This window comes from Spermophilus citellus (assembly GCF_964194105.1).
Source record: "Spermophilus citellus genome assembly, chromosome: 6".
Lineage (NCBI taxonomy): Eukaryota > Metazoa > Chordata > Mammalia > Rodentia > Sciuridae > Spermophilus > Spermophilus citellus.
This window is the reverse complement of record NC_138187.1, coordinates 113,062,008-113,074,096: the sequence shown is the minus strand read 5'-3', so window position 1 is coordinate 113,074,096 and position 12,089 is coordinate 113,062,008. Positions and strand designations below refer to the sequence as shown.

General features: G+C 39.3%; 1 long non-coding RNA gene across 1 annotated transcript; it reads left to right on the top strand.

Moving 5' to 3' along the window:
- Nucleotides 1–6,807: 6,807 nt before the first annotated feature.
- LOC308651513 lies at nucleotides 6,808–11,606 on the top strand. The gene is made up of 3 exons (XR_014022571.1): nucleotides 6,808–6,953; nucleotides 8,738–8,892; nucleotides 9,373–11,606. It is a non-coding gene; the product is annotated as an uncharacterized lncRNA (long non-coding RNA).
- Nucleotides 11,607–12,089: the final 483 nt, after the last annotated feature.

The following is a 12,089-nucleotide window of genomic DNA, read 5'->3' as shown; positions in this document are numbered from 1 at the left end:
TGGGAAGAGGCCAGGAAGGGTCCTCCCTGGAGATTTTGGCAGGAGCATGGCCCTGCTGACACTTAAAGACTTCTAGTCTCTAAAACTATGAGAGAATAAATGTCATCTGAGGCTTCCTGGTACGTGGTACTTTGTCCAGCAGACCAAGCAAATGGAAGCAATGTGGGAATAGGTGGCTATGCTGTCACTTTGGACCATGCTTCTGGTGGCCTGTGTCCATATGCTACCAATAGGAATTTGATTATGTATGGCCTGAATGGGAATGCAGATATGCTGAAGGAGCAGATGATCTAGACAAGGGAGGATACTGAGGGGGGCCAGGGACCCAAGGCTTCAACCCTAGGGGCCAACCTAGTGTTCCAGACACAGAGGGAGATCAGCCACACATCAGCAGACCCTGTGACAGGACATCAGTCTGTAGACCAGACCAGAAATACTTCATTTGGGTGGAGTACACAGTTCATGCTTAATGCCTTCAGGATAGGAAGTTCCCCCTGCACCCAGGCACCATCTGGGAGGAAGCAGGTGTGTAGCCAGAGCTCCTTTGGAAAGAGGAAACAAACCTAATGAGAAATGTGAACTCAGAAAATGACTATTTACCTAAAAGAAGTGGTTCCAATTTAGAAAGCCTGAGTTATTTTTTATTGAAAACTTGAAGATTTGTGGTGTGTGTGTGTGTGTGTTTTCACTAGGAACTGAGTGCAAGATGAGAATAGATATAGAAAATATAGCTATAGTTCTTGCCTATTTGAATTTTAAGACATAAATGCCAACTCTAATCCCACCCATTCCTTAATATTTTACATATTGTGTTGGGGTTTCCTTATGTTTCTTTTCCTGAACTGTTGGCTCCCTGTGAGTTGAGAGGACCTCATGCACTTTTGGACACATCTTCAGATATCTGTGTCCCCAAGACCTAATGGGGCTATCCTGAAATATAGGATAAAGTCTCATTGAATATTTGTTGAATAAATGAAAAATTAAAAATGTATAAATAATATTTCCTTTTATTTTTTATCAACATCTTTTTCAAGTTTTATAGAGTGTCAGGATTTTCATAGGGTCTTTCGTCTCAGACACATGCTCCGCAGGAATGTGAGTCTGGGGAGCAGACTCAGGGTCAGGGAGCTTGGAATAAGTCAGTGGCTCTAAATATGATTCTGGGTAAGAAGAATTCCAAGTTAGAATCTTTCCAACCATAAGAGTCATGGCCCTGTGTCAGAGTCTTCTATGTCTGAATAAATGAGGGGAGAAGAGGAGGAAGTTTTCAGAAAGAGATTAGTTCCTGCTATGATCTTTATTTCTACTTAAAAAAAAGTTATTTAAAACTCACACAGTATAAATTAATTCAGATGTAAATAACCATTCAGACAACCAGGAATTTGACAGGCAGAGGTGTCTGCCAACATGTCCTGAGTAATTAGCTAGATTTTTGCACTTTTTTCATTTGTTGGCAGCACTAGGCAACACTTACTTATTTCTTCTCTCTGACTGGATGGTGCTGATTCTAGGAGTTAAAAAAAAAAAGACTTTGGGTTTTGGTGATCAGCCTCTCATGCTTTGGAACCTACCTTGGGGGCTCTCCAAGTTCCGTTCTTTGAAGATGATTTCCTAGTTCTGAAGGTGATTTAGCATTAAGCCTTGGGCCAAGCCACTGACTGATCCCTGACCCATTTCTTTTACTTTGGAGCTATTTTACTGAGGATCATAATATCTATCAACTTCCCACATCCTTGTGAGAATTGATTAATGAGCCTGAGCTGTGGAGAGGAAAGTGGCCAAGTGAGCACAATTATGGCTTTTAAGAAAACCCAAAACACACCAGTCGATTTTCTAAGTTTGGATCTGCTTCTGCCTCACCTGTGCCAGGATGTTAGGGCAGCTGAGTAATTCTCAGGGGCAGAGGCTCAAGCCCTGCCACAAAATGTCATTAAATTCACAACATCTCCAATCACTTTCTGTCCAAGTCTGACCCCATGGATGTGGAAGCACTTTGAAGTTATAGCATGTTATAGAAATAGGCATTATCAGTCACCATCATTATAAGTATACATTCTGAATCAAAATAATGGTTTTCTCTTTTCAGGTGACATGGAATATCTGGGGTTAAATGAAGGTCACATCCCTTTGTATGCACAGGCAAAACTTATTTGTTCTGGGGGAGCTGTAGGCTGCAGCCTCTTTCCAAGTGACTCCTAGGGGGTTTGATCAGGGTTGCTGTTTGTATAAATTGTTTGCCGACATTTGGCCACTTTTATCTCTGATGGCTGTCTTGTGGCTTAAAGTAGTATTTCTGCCCCACATTCAAGTTTTGGCAAGGTGAACACACTCATATAACTGCCCAGTCCCAAAGAAAGGACTCTTGGCCCTTTGAGTGTTCTTTGAGTCTCTCTGTCACTTACCTCAAGCTGGAGAAGAGATTGAGAAGTGAGAAGGGAGCTGAGAGTGGTGAGGATGGAGGTATGGGTTGAGGGTTCTTTCCAGTTCCTCCCAAGTGCAGGCTTGCCAGTGGGGACCTTACTGTTTTGCTTAGAGGTTTGAGAATCACCACTTAATCAGAATACTTCTAAATGTCAGTGCAGTACTGCCCTTGGGTCCAAAAGTCATGTTCTTCCCTCATGTAAAATACATTCATTCCACCCTAATGTTCCCTGAAAGTCTTATTCATTCCAGCATCAACTTTAAAGTAAAAGTCAAAAGTATTATCGAAACATCATGCAAATGAGACTTAAGGTACAATTCATTCTGAGGCTTTTTTTTTTAAATTTCTGAGGCAAATTTCTAGACAACTTATCTTCTTTCAAAATACAATGGTGGAACAGGCATAAGATAGACATTTCCATTCCCAAGGGAGAAAAAGGAAATAAAAAAAGAGTCACAGGCCCCATACAAGTTCAAAACCCAACAGGCTAATCAATACTAAAGTCCAAGTCTTGAGAATAATCTTCTCTGCCTCCATGTCCTGCCTTCCAGATGTAAACTTCCCATGGCTTTGCTGGACTCAGCTCTCAGCGGCTCTTCTGTGTTGGAGCATCTTGTCTGCAGCTCTCCTAGGCTGGTGTTGCATGCTGGTAGCTCTGCAGTTCTAGGCATTGTGGGTGACTCCATTCCCATGACTCCACTAGGCATTGCCCTTATGAGGACTCTCTATTCTGACTCCACACCTGCTGTAGGTTTCTGCCTGGACCTCAGACTGTCTGACACATTTTTTGAAAACTAGGTGGAGGTAAGCATTTTTCCATAGCTCATGGGGTCTGTGCCTTACATAACTAGCTCCACATGCATGAACCTAAGTTTTATGGTTTGTGTCTTCTACAGTGTCAGCTGGGGTAGCACCTGGCCTTGCTTGAGCAGTGGGTGGGGTGGCTGAATGGTGCTACACTGGAATGCAGGCTGCAGATACCTTAGGTGATACAGGCCTGAGGGTGTGAGGACTCCTGAGATACACTCTCTTGAAACCTTCCTGCCCTTAAGACTCAGCATTGTGGACCTGTGATGGTAGGGGCAGCTTGAATGATCTCTACATGTGTTTGGGGTCATTCTCCCAGCTGTCTTTTGCTACACCTTGCCATGCACAACAAGACACAGAGGTCCCAGCTGGAGAACTTCTGGTTTTATAGATCTTAGAAATTATACTATAAAAGCCCATTTTTATTCTCAGGGGCTTAAGCTTCTATAACTTTCCAGAGAGGCAGCAACTCTGGGCCTTCTCCTCTGGGGTATATAGAGAGAGGATTAGACTTCAGGCTATAGAATCACATAGATTTGAGCATGAATCGTAGCCAACACTGCTATTTGCTGTGTGACCTTGTGGCAAGTGCCATAAGATTCTCTCAGTCTCAGTTTCCTCACTGGTACAATGGGAATGATAATACCAATATGTCAGAATGTGAGAATTAATGGAGATAGTAAGTGTTTGCACAGGATCTGGCACCCAGGAAGCAATCCACATTGATTATTAATAGCGACTATTTATAAACTACTTTCATGGAACACATAGGCATATAAGCTGTCATTAGCTGGTAGGGTCATGATGACATCCCGTGCTCATTCAGAAGAGACTTCCAGGACTTGTTTTTATCCCACTGTGAAAGCTTCTTTCATTTCCTGTTCATGTGTGTGTTTGTGTCTGTGCCTATATGTGCTCACTCTGATCTTTACAACAGTTTCAGGCATCTTTTATATGAAATGAGACAATAAGAATAATTAAGTGTCTCAGATCTTTTAAAAGCTGAGATTTTGGTAGAGCACAGAGGAGTAGAAGACAAAGAGGACAGAAATCAGTGAGAGGAGAAGGGACTCTCAGAACATACTGAAGTCAATGTTAGACATGAAGTTGGAAGGGTGTGGGCTTCCACATCTCCAGCATGAACCATTAAGGCCCTCCCACTCAAGCTGTGCCATTTCTAAGCCAGTTTCCCCTGATGAGGCAGCTGCCTCTTAAGCAGTATTGTTAAAATAGACCACCCATCTCCAGGTATGGGAGGAACCAGGGCCCCAAACTAAATGGAGTATTTGTAACAAAAGCTCATTGTTTGCTATCTGTTTAGTGCCTGTTTAGTGGTGCCAATAATAGGAAAATCACTTGATTTCCACTGGAAGGCAGTGTTTAGGGAAGATGACATTTAGAAGAGTGGGGAATGCAAACACACCACTGCATTCCATTAATCCATCTTCCTAGACATGAGGATACTCTGAAATCGTCATTCCCAACTCATGCTCCATTCCATCACTTCTTTGACAAAAGTGTGGCTTCTTCATTTGCAGTTCCTGTCCATCCTGTGTGCACTGACCGAGCTGGCACAGGGCGTGGTGGAGCAAAGCTGTTCACCTCATGGCAGCCAGGGAGCAGAGAAAGAGAGAGAAAGGGGCCAGGATCCCAGGGCCTCCTTCAAGGGCATACCGCCCAGTGACCTAACTTCCTGCCAGTAGGCATCACTCCTAAAGAACCCAAGACTTCCCAGCAGTGACCAAATCTTTAACACAAGTGAGCCTTTGGAGGACACTTCAGGAACAGAACTCTTAAAAATGGTTGTAATGTAGTGGCACTCCCTCCTCCACAAAGAAAATCTCAACTAAGCTTCTCCAGAAATCTTCACCATAATTGATTTTTAGACTGTAAGCAAAAGAGTTTCTACAAAAAAGTTCAATGTAGTTAAACTTCCTATTTTCCTGTTGCTCTATTTTACTTGGCCACTGTCCTGGAAGAAATCAGCACTCCAGGTGCTGAATGCTCCTTTACTAGTTTTCACAAACATTTATCCAGTATAGTAGTTTGTAGAAGTGTGTTTGCAAATGCAAAATGCGATTTAAAAAAATTCTTTAACAAGGCCTGTGGCCTTGAGCTGGAGCTTCACAGAGATGTCTACATTTTTAAGATAAGAGAAGTTACCATTTAGGCTCCATGGTAATAGCTGGCAGGAGGAGGAAAGAAAGGGGAGAAGAAGCTCTCCCCTTCTCAGATGTTATCCTTGAAGGGTTAACTTACCCAGAAAAGTGAAAGAAAAAGCTGCTTTATGTGAACTTCTGCAGACTGTGAACTTCTGAGCCCCTCCCCTTACATGCTGGGTATAAAGTTCTGAAACTACCTGAATTCGGGGTTCAGGGGATTAATTGATTACAGCAAAAGCTGTGCCCTCTAAACCTGGCTGCAGCCAAATAAAACTGTTTCCTGCTATCTTTGGTGCCCTGCCTCGTCTGTCCCTACAACAGTAATGGTAAACTTTATTTTGTATATTTTAATATAATAAAACTAATCAGGGTGGTAAGTGAGTACTCCAAAGCACGAGGACAAGTGACCCCTAAAGCCCAGGCCTGGCCCAGGTGTCCTTCCTAGACATAGCCCCCTGACCCCGTCTCCAGAGCCTGGGTGCCTCTGCTATGTGAAGAGGCTCAGGAAGGTGTGGGATTAGAGCAAGTGGAGGTACCGGATCTGGAGGCACATCTTACCCAACCTGGAAGAGCAAGAGTGTCTGCCTCATTTCCAGAAGAGTTCTGTCCTCAATGAGTCAGGTGCAACCACCCAGTAGGGGGTCAGGAAAACAAAGTTTATTATACTCACAGGTGCAAGGAACAGGAGCCATGGCATGCAGGGCCACATGAGCAAGTACCAGTATAGGTAAGGAGGCAGAAGGGGCAGGAGAAAGGGAGAGTCTGGGTCTTTATTGGGGCTCCCATAGGAAAGGCAAGGTAGGGCAATTTGAAGAATTTAGAACTGGCTAATTTAAATAATAACTGGTGGCCTCTAGTTGCCTGGTACCTGGCTCCATGATGATTTAGAAGGTAGGATTTTGCCTCAAGGGCATTCAGGACAGAGAGGAGATGGCTGTGCTCTGGTTAGTCTGTATATCAAAGGTATGCTGTTTGCTACCCTGTACTATCTTCAGGATTGGCTAGTGCCAGGAAGGGTAGTCTCTCCCTGGACATAAAGGTGTTGTTAAAACATCAAAATATATGGAATACAAAAATATAAGCCAACAAAGGTCTTATGGTTTAAATATGAAGGGTCCCCCAAAGGCTCATGTTTTAGAGGTATTGTCCCCACTGCAGCAATGTTCAGAGATGGGTCTTTTGGGAAGTGATTGGACCCTTTGGGAAGTGATTGGATCCTTTGGGAAGTGATTTGATCCTTAGGGTGCTGACTTCATCCAGGGATTAATCTATTGATAGCTGAATGGATTACTGGGAGGTGATGGAAACTGTTTGCAGGTGGGGCATGACTGGAGGCAGTAGGTCAGTGAGGGGTTGCTCTTGGGGACTATATCTTGTCCTTGTCCATTTCCTTTCTCTCTTTCTGTTTCCCAACTGCCATGAGGTGACCAGTTTTCCTCAGCCATGCCCTTCTGCCATGATGTTCTGCGGCACCTAAGCAATGGAACTAGCTGACTATGGACTGAAATCCATGAAACCATGAGCTCAAATAATTTTTTCGTCCTTTAAGCTGGTTTTAACAGGTATTTGTCATAGTGACGAAAAGCTAACACAAAAGGTATCAAATAAAAGATCACTTATTGATTAAAGAACTTTTAAGGTTGCCTATTTCTGCATAACAAACAAGCCCTAAGCTTGGTTGTTAAAAAACAATAGCCATCCTTCATTTGGTAGTGATTCTGAGCTGTGGGCTGGGATTAGCTGAGCATTTGCCTCTGTCCTGCTAACAGGGCCAGTGTGGCCTTCCTCACATGTGTGACAGTTTGGAGGCATGACTGGGACAGTTGGGGGCTGGAACACAATATTTAATAAATCTATGGAGATTTGTAAACAGCTTCTGGTTCAGCTGAAAGCATTTAATAAATAGAAACAACTTAAAAATTCATTATGCTTTTTATGTATTTTTAGATCATTTAATAATTTATCATTTAAATTATCATAATTATATTTAGAGATTATACATTTATATACATTTATTTGATCATAATTTAAGAATTTATAGAACTTAGATATTCTAATAACTTTCTTACAATTTATAATTTTTCTTGTTTCAAGTAGAATATATTTCTTTGCTTCTATACTCTCTTTTATTTGTACTTATATACTTAGTTATTTTGTTGAATTAAATTATTGGTTTAACAGACAAATTTCTTGTAAAGTATAGATACCACTTGTTATAATTTGGATCTTGAATTTCCCCCAAATTTCCATGTGTAAAAGTTCATGTGAAAAAAGGCTAGCTTGGCTCCATAGTTTAGCTATTGTGAATTGTGCTACTATAAACATTGATGTGGCTGTGTCCCTGTAGTATGCTGTTTTTAAGTCCTTTGGGTATAAACCAAGGAGAGGGACAGCTGGGTCAAATGGTGGGTCCACTCCCAATTCTCCAAGAAATCTCCATACTGCTTTCATATTGGCTGCACCAATTTGCAGTTCCATCAGCAATGTATGAGTGTACCTTTTTTTTCCCCACATCTTCGCCAAAACTTATTGTTGTTTGTATGCATAATAGTTGCCATTCTGACTAAAGTGAGATGAAATCTTAGAGTGGTTTTAATTTGCATTTCTCTAATTGCTAGTGATTATGAACATTTTTTCATGTATTTGTTGATTTATTGTACATCATCTTCTGAGAACTATCTCTTCAGGTCCTTGGCCCATTTATTGATTGGTTTATTTCTTTTTTTGGTGTTTAGCAGCCACATCACTGTTTATAGCAGCACAATTCACAATAGCTAAACTGTGGAACCAACCTAGATGCCCTTCAATAGATGAATGGATAAAAAAGATGTGGCTTATATACACAATGGAATATTACTCAGCAATAAAAGAGAATAAAATCATGGCATTTGCAGGTAAATGGATGGAGTTAGAGAAGATAATGCTAAGTGAAGTTAGCCTATCCCAAAAAACCAAATGCCGAATGTTTTCTTTAATATAAGGCTGATGATTCATAGTGGGGTAGGGAGCAGGAGCATGGGAGGAATAAACAAACTCTAGATAGGCCAGAGGGGTTGGAGGGGAAGGGAGGGGGCATGGGGTAATTAATGATAGTGAAATGTGGTGATCATTACTATCAAAGTACATGTATGAAGACATGAAAAAAATTTAAAAAAATTTAGTCTTCAAAAAAAAAAAAAAAAAAGACTAGCTTGGTTGCCAGCCTGTGGTGCCATTGGGAGATACTGGCATTTAGGTGGAGCCTAGTGGAAGGAAGTCATGGGGATTGTGAATTCTTGAAGGGGATATTGGAATCCTGGTCCTTTCTTGTCTCTCTTATGGCTTTCTGACTGCTATTGCCTTCTAGGCCTCCTCTGCTACATGCTCCTACCATGCTGTACTGTGATGCTACAGGCCCAAAGCAATAGTGATCATGGACCTAAACTGAAACTGTGAGCCAAAATAAATCTTCCATCCTTACAAGTTGATTAAAATCAAGTATTATGTAATAGTGACAGAAAGGTGAGTAGAACATTTTATTAATTTTTATTTATTAATCTTTATGAAGGTTAATTTTTATTTTTTATTGATTAACTTTTATTCAGTTTAATTCTCTACTTTTTTAAAAAAATTCCAAATGTTTACTCCTATTTTACAAGTTATGATAAAGTGAATATAAAAATTTAAAATTTTCTTTGCATTAAAGCATAGGTTGTCCATTGGTGTTCAAATATTCTTTAAATTTTTAATTTCAATTCCTAGATCATCAGAGATATTACTTAATTCTGTTTATTTCACTTATTGTAGTTTTGTGGACTGAATTGTGTGTCCCTCCCATCCATATGTTGAATACCTAACCCCAATGTAACTGTATTTGGAGGAAGGGCTTATAATGATATAATAGAGGTTTAGAGGGTTCCTAAGGGTGGACTTTTCATCTGATAGGACTGTTACTATATAAGAAGAGAAAAAGACACTAGAGGTCTCTTTTTCTCTCCACAGGTGCGCAGAAGGTCAATTGAAGACATGGAGAAGGCAGTTGTCTACGTGCCAGGAGAGGGTGCTTACCACAAGCAAAATTGTCCAATTCCTTGGTATTGGACTTTCAGCCTTCAGACCCATGAGAAGATAAATTTATGTTGCTTAAGCCACTCTATTTGTGGTATTTTATTATGGCAGCCTGGGAACACTAACACCTTAGTAAATATAAAACTTATGAAGGAAAAAAACAGAGTGAGTTATTGGGTTAACATTCTTCATTACATCATCTAGGGGTAATTAAATACAGTGACTTAGTGATAAATTAAAAATATTCAGAAGTGTTTCCAAAATTTTAGCTGAAATGCCAGACTTTCTCTCTAGCATAGAGATACCAGCACAGTCTGAACCAAAGGTTTCCATGAACATACTTCTCACTGATGCTATTTTTTCTCAAATATTCACAATAAAGTCTAGTACATTATTTTAGATATTATTCGTTTTAACACCACAAGATTCAAAAAAATTTAAAATTTCTCATTTTAAATGAATTATTAAAATGCCTTATATGAAACAGTTTCATAGAAGATGAATATTTTACTGTCTCGATTTATAACTTGTCAAATAAGTTGCTTTCTCATTTTAGAAGATATATGTTTTCCAACAAGTGGGACCATAAATTTGGAACACAGTGTATGCTCATATAGATATAATTATTTTTAAAAGGCTATTGAATATTTCATGTTTGAAAATGCTCGACTATATTTAAGCACTGGATAGTTTTAACATTTATAAGGATTCTTTCTTAATATTTTCAATTGTTTTATTAAAAACAAATCTAGATTTTATTTTTTCAAATGCATTATTATAAAAAACTGATCTTCTGATTGCTTTTGTTAATCTTTTGATGGATAATTACAATTTTAAAAAATCAAACCATGATTTTTGACAGAATGTCACTGCCATTCTGATGAATACGTAAGTTGTAGGGGAAGAATATTTTTTTCAAACTTCAAGTTTTTAGTTGGAAGGGACCCCTATCATAAAAGACAGATTTACAAGAGAAAAGCAGAATTTTGTTAACATGTGTATTTAATATATACATGGAAGATACTTAGACAATGCATAGTTCTAAAATAGGTGGCTTTGAATTTTTGCATATACATGTAAATGTATATGTATATATGAATATAATCTTTCATAAAAAAACAGTTAATTTTTAGAAAAGTGATAAAAAAAGGAAAAGTACTTTGAATCTCTAGGGGTGGCAACTTGAGGGATGGCAAATAATGGCCGATAAAGGCTAGTTAATAAAGGCTAGTTGATTCCTCTGGTACCATCTGTAAGCCAATACAGGTCCAAAATTGTCTCCTGTGGCTAATCTTTGTTTCCCCTGGTAGAAGAGGAGGTAGGCTTTTATCTTCGTAAATCTATGTCCTGATTGTTTTAGTCAGCTTTATATCACTGTGACCAAAATACCCAACAAGAAAATCTTACAGGAGGAAAAGTTTATTTTGGCTCATGGTTTCAGAGGTTTAGTGCCTGGTCAGCTATCTCCATTGCTCGGGGCCTGAGCAGAAGGCAGAACTTCATGGCCGAAGGGCAAGGCAGAGGAAAGCAGCCCAGGACTTGACAGCCAGGAAGCAGAGAGGGAGCTCTGCTCACCAGGCACAAAATATAAACCCCAAAGGCACACTCCAATGACCTTCTTCAGCCACAGGGCACTACCTGCCTATGATTGCTATCCAGTCAATCCACATTAGTTTAGGTTACAGCTCTTATGTTGTAATCAGTTCACTCCTGAACATTCTTGCATTGTCTCACACATGAGATTCTTGGGGGACACCTAATATCTAAACCATGACACTGATTTTAAGCAGTTAGAGGAAGGGAAGAGAACTTTCCTGTATCTGGTTCTTAATTGCCTTCAGCTCAGAAATTCTTCATATTTTGGGGTGGGTAACATATTCTAGTTTCTCATGAAGTCTTTTAATGATGAACTCTGAGTACCATTTATCTCCAAAGTAGCACTGGTGGCATATTTTTGTTAAAATAATAAAATTATTATTATAGAAATAAAAAGTATTGTATTATTTTGTAAATTTCTTGTAGTGTGAAAGGTGTTCCGGTCACTGAAGATCCTTTAGGCTGCAGTTTATTTTTAATATCACTGCTTGTTCTCTGTAGACTCAGATACTTGAGGTATATGAAATTTAATGGAAAATTAATAAATGTATCCACTATTGGTTATCTCTTTATTCTGAGTTTGTTTTAATGTTTTATTGATAAATTTGTAAATATTGAAACACTATACTTACATAAGAATTATAGTGTATGAACAATACAACTAAAGTAGCAACTATTCAGAATCAGTGGCAACCATGTGAATTCAGTATAGTGATAAAAGTGTCATACATTATGAAGTGCCTTGTGATAAATAAACATATAGGAAGTCCATTTATCAATGGTCTTTGTGGCATCCTATATGATTAACCTGAATGAATGAGTTTAATTTAGAATTTAATTATTAATTGACTTTACTGCCTACTGCTATAGCCATTCTACTCTTCACCAATCAGAACAGAAATCTTTTAACATTATAAGAGTCACTGCTGCTGCACTAATGAATATTGGCTGAATAAATTATAAGGTAAAAAGTAAAAGATCTTTGAAGACAAAGGTTCTTTCTGGTTTGAGGAAAGATTTATCTTCTAGTAGAGATCCTGGGAGATGTCCTTTTG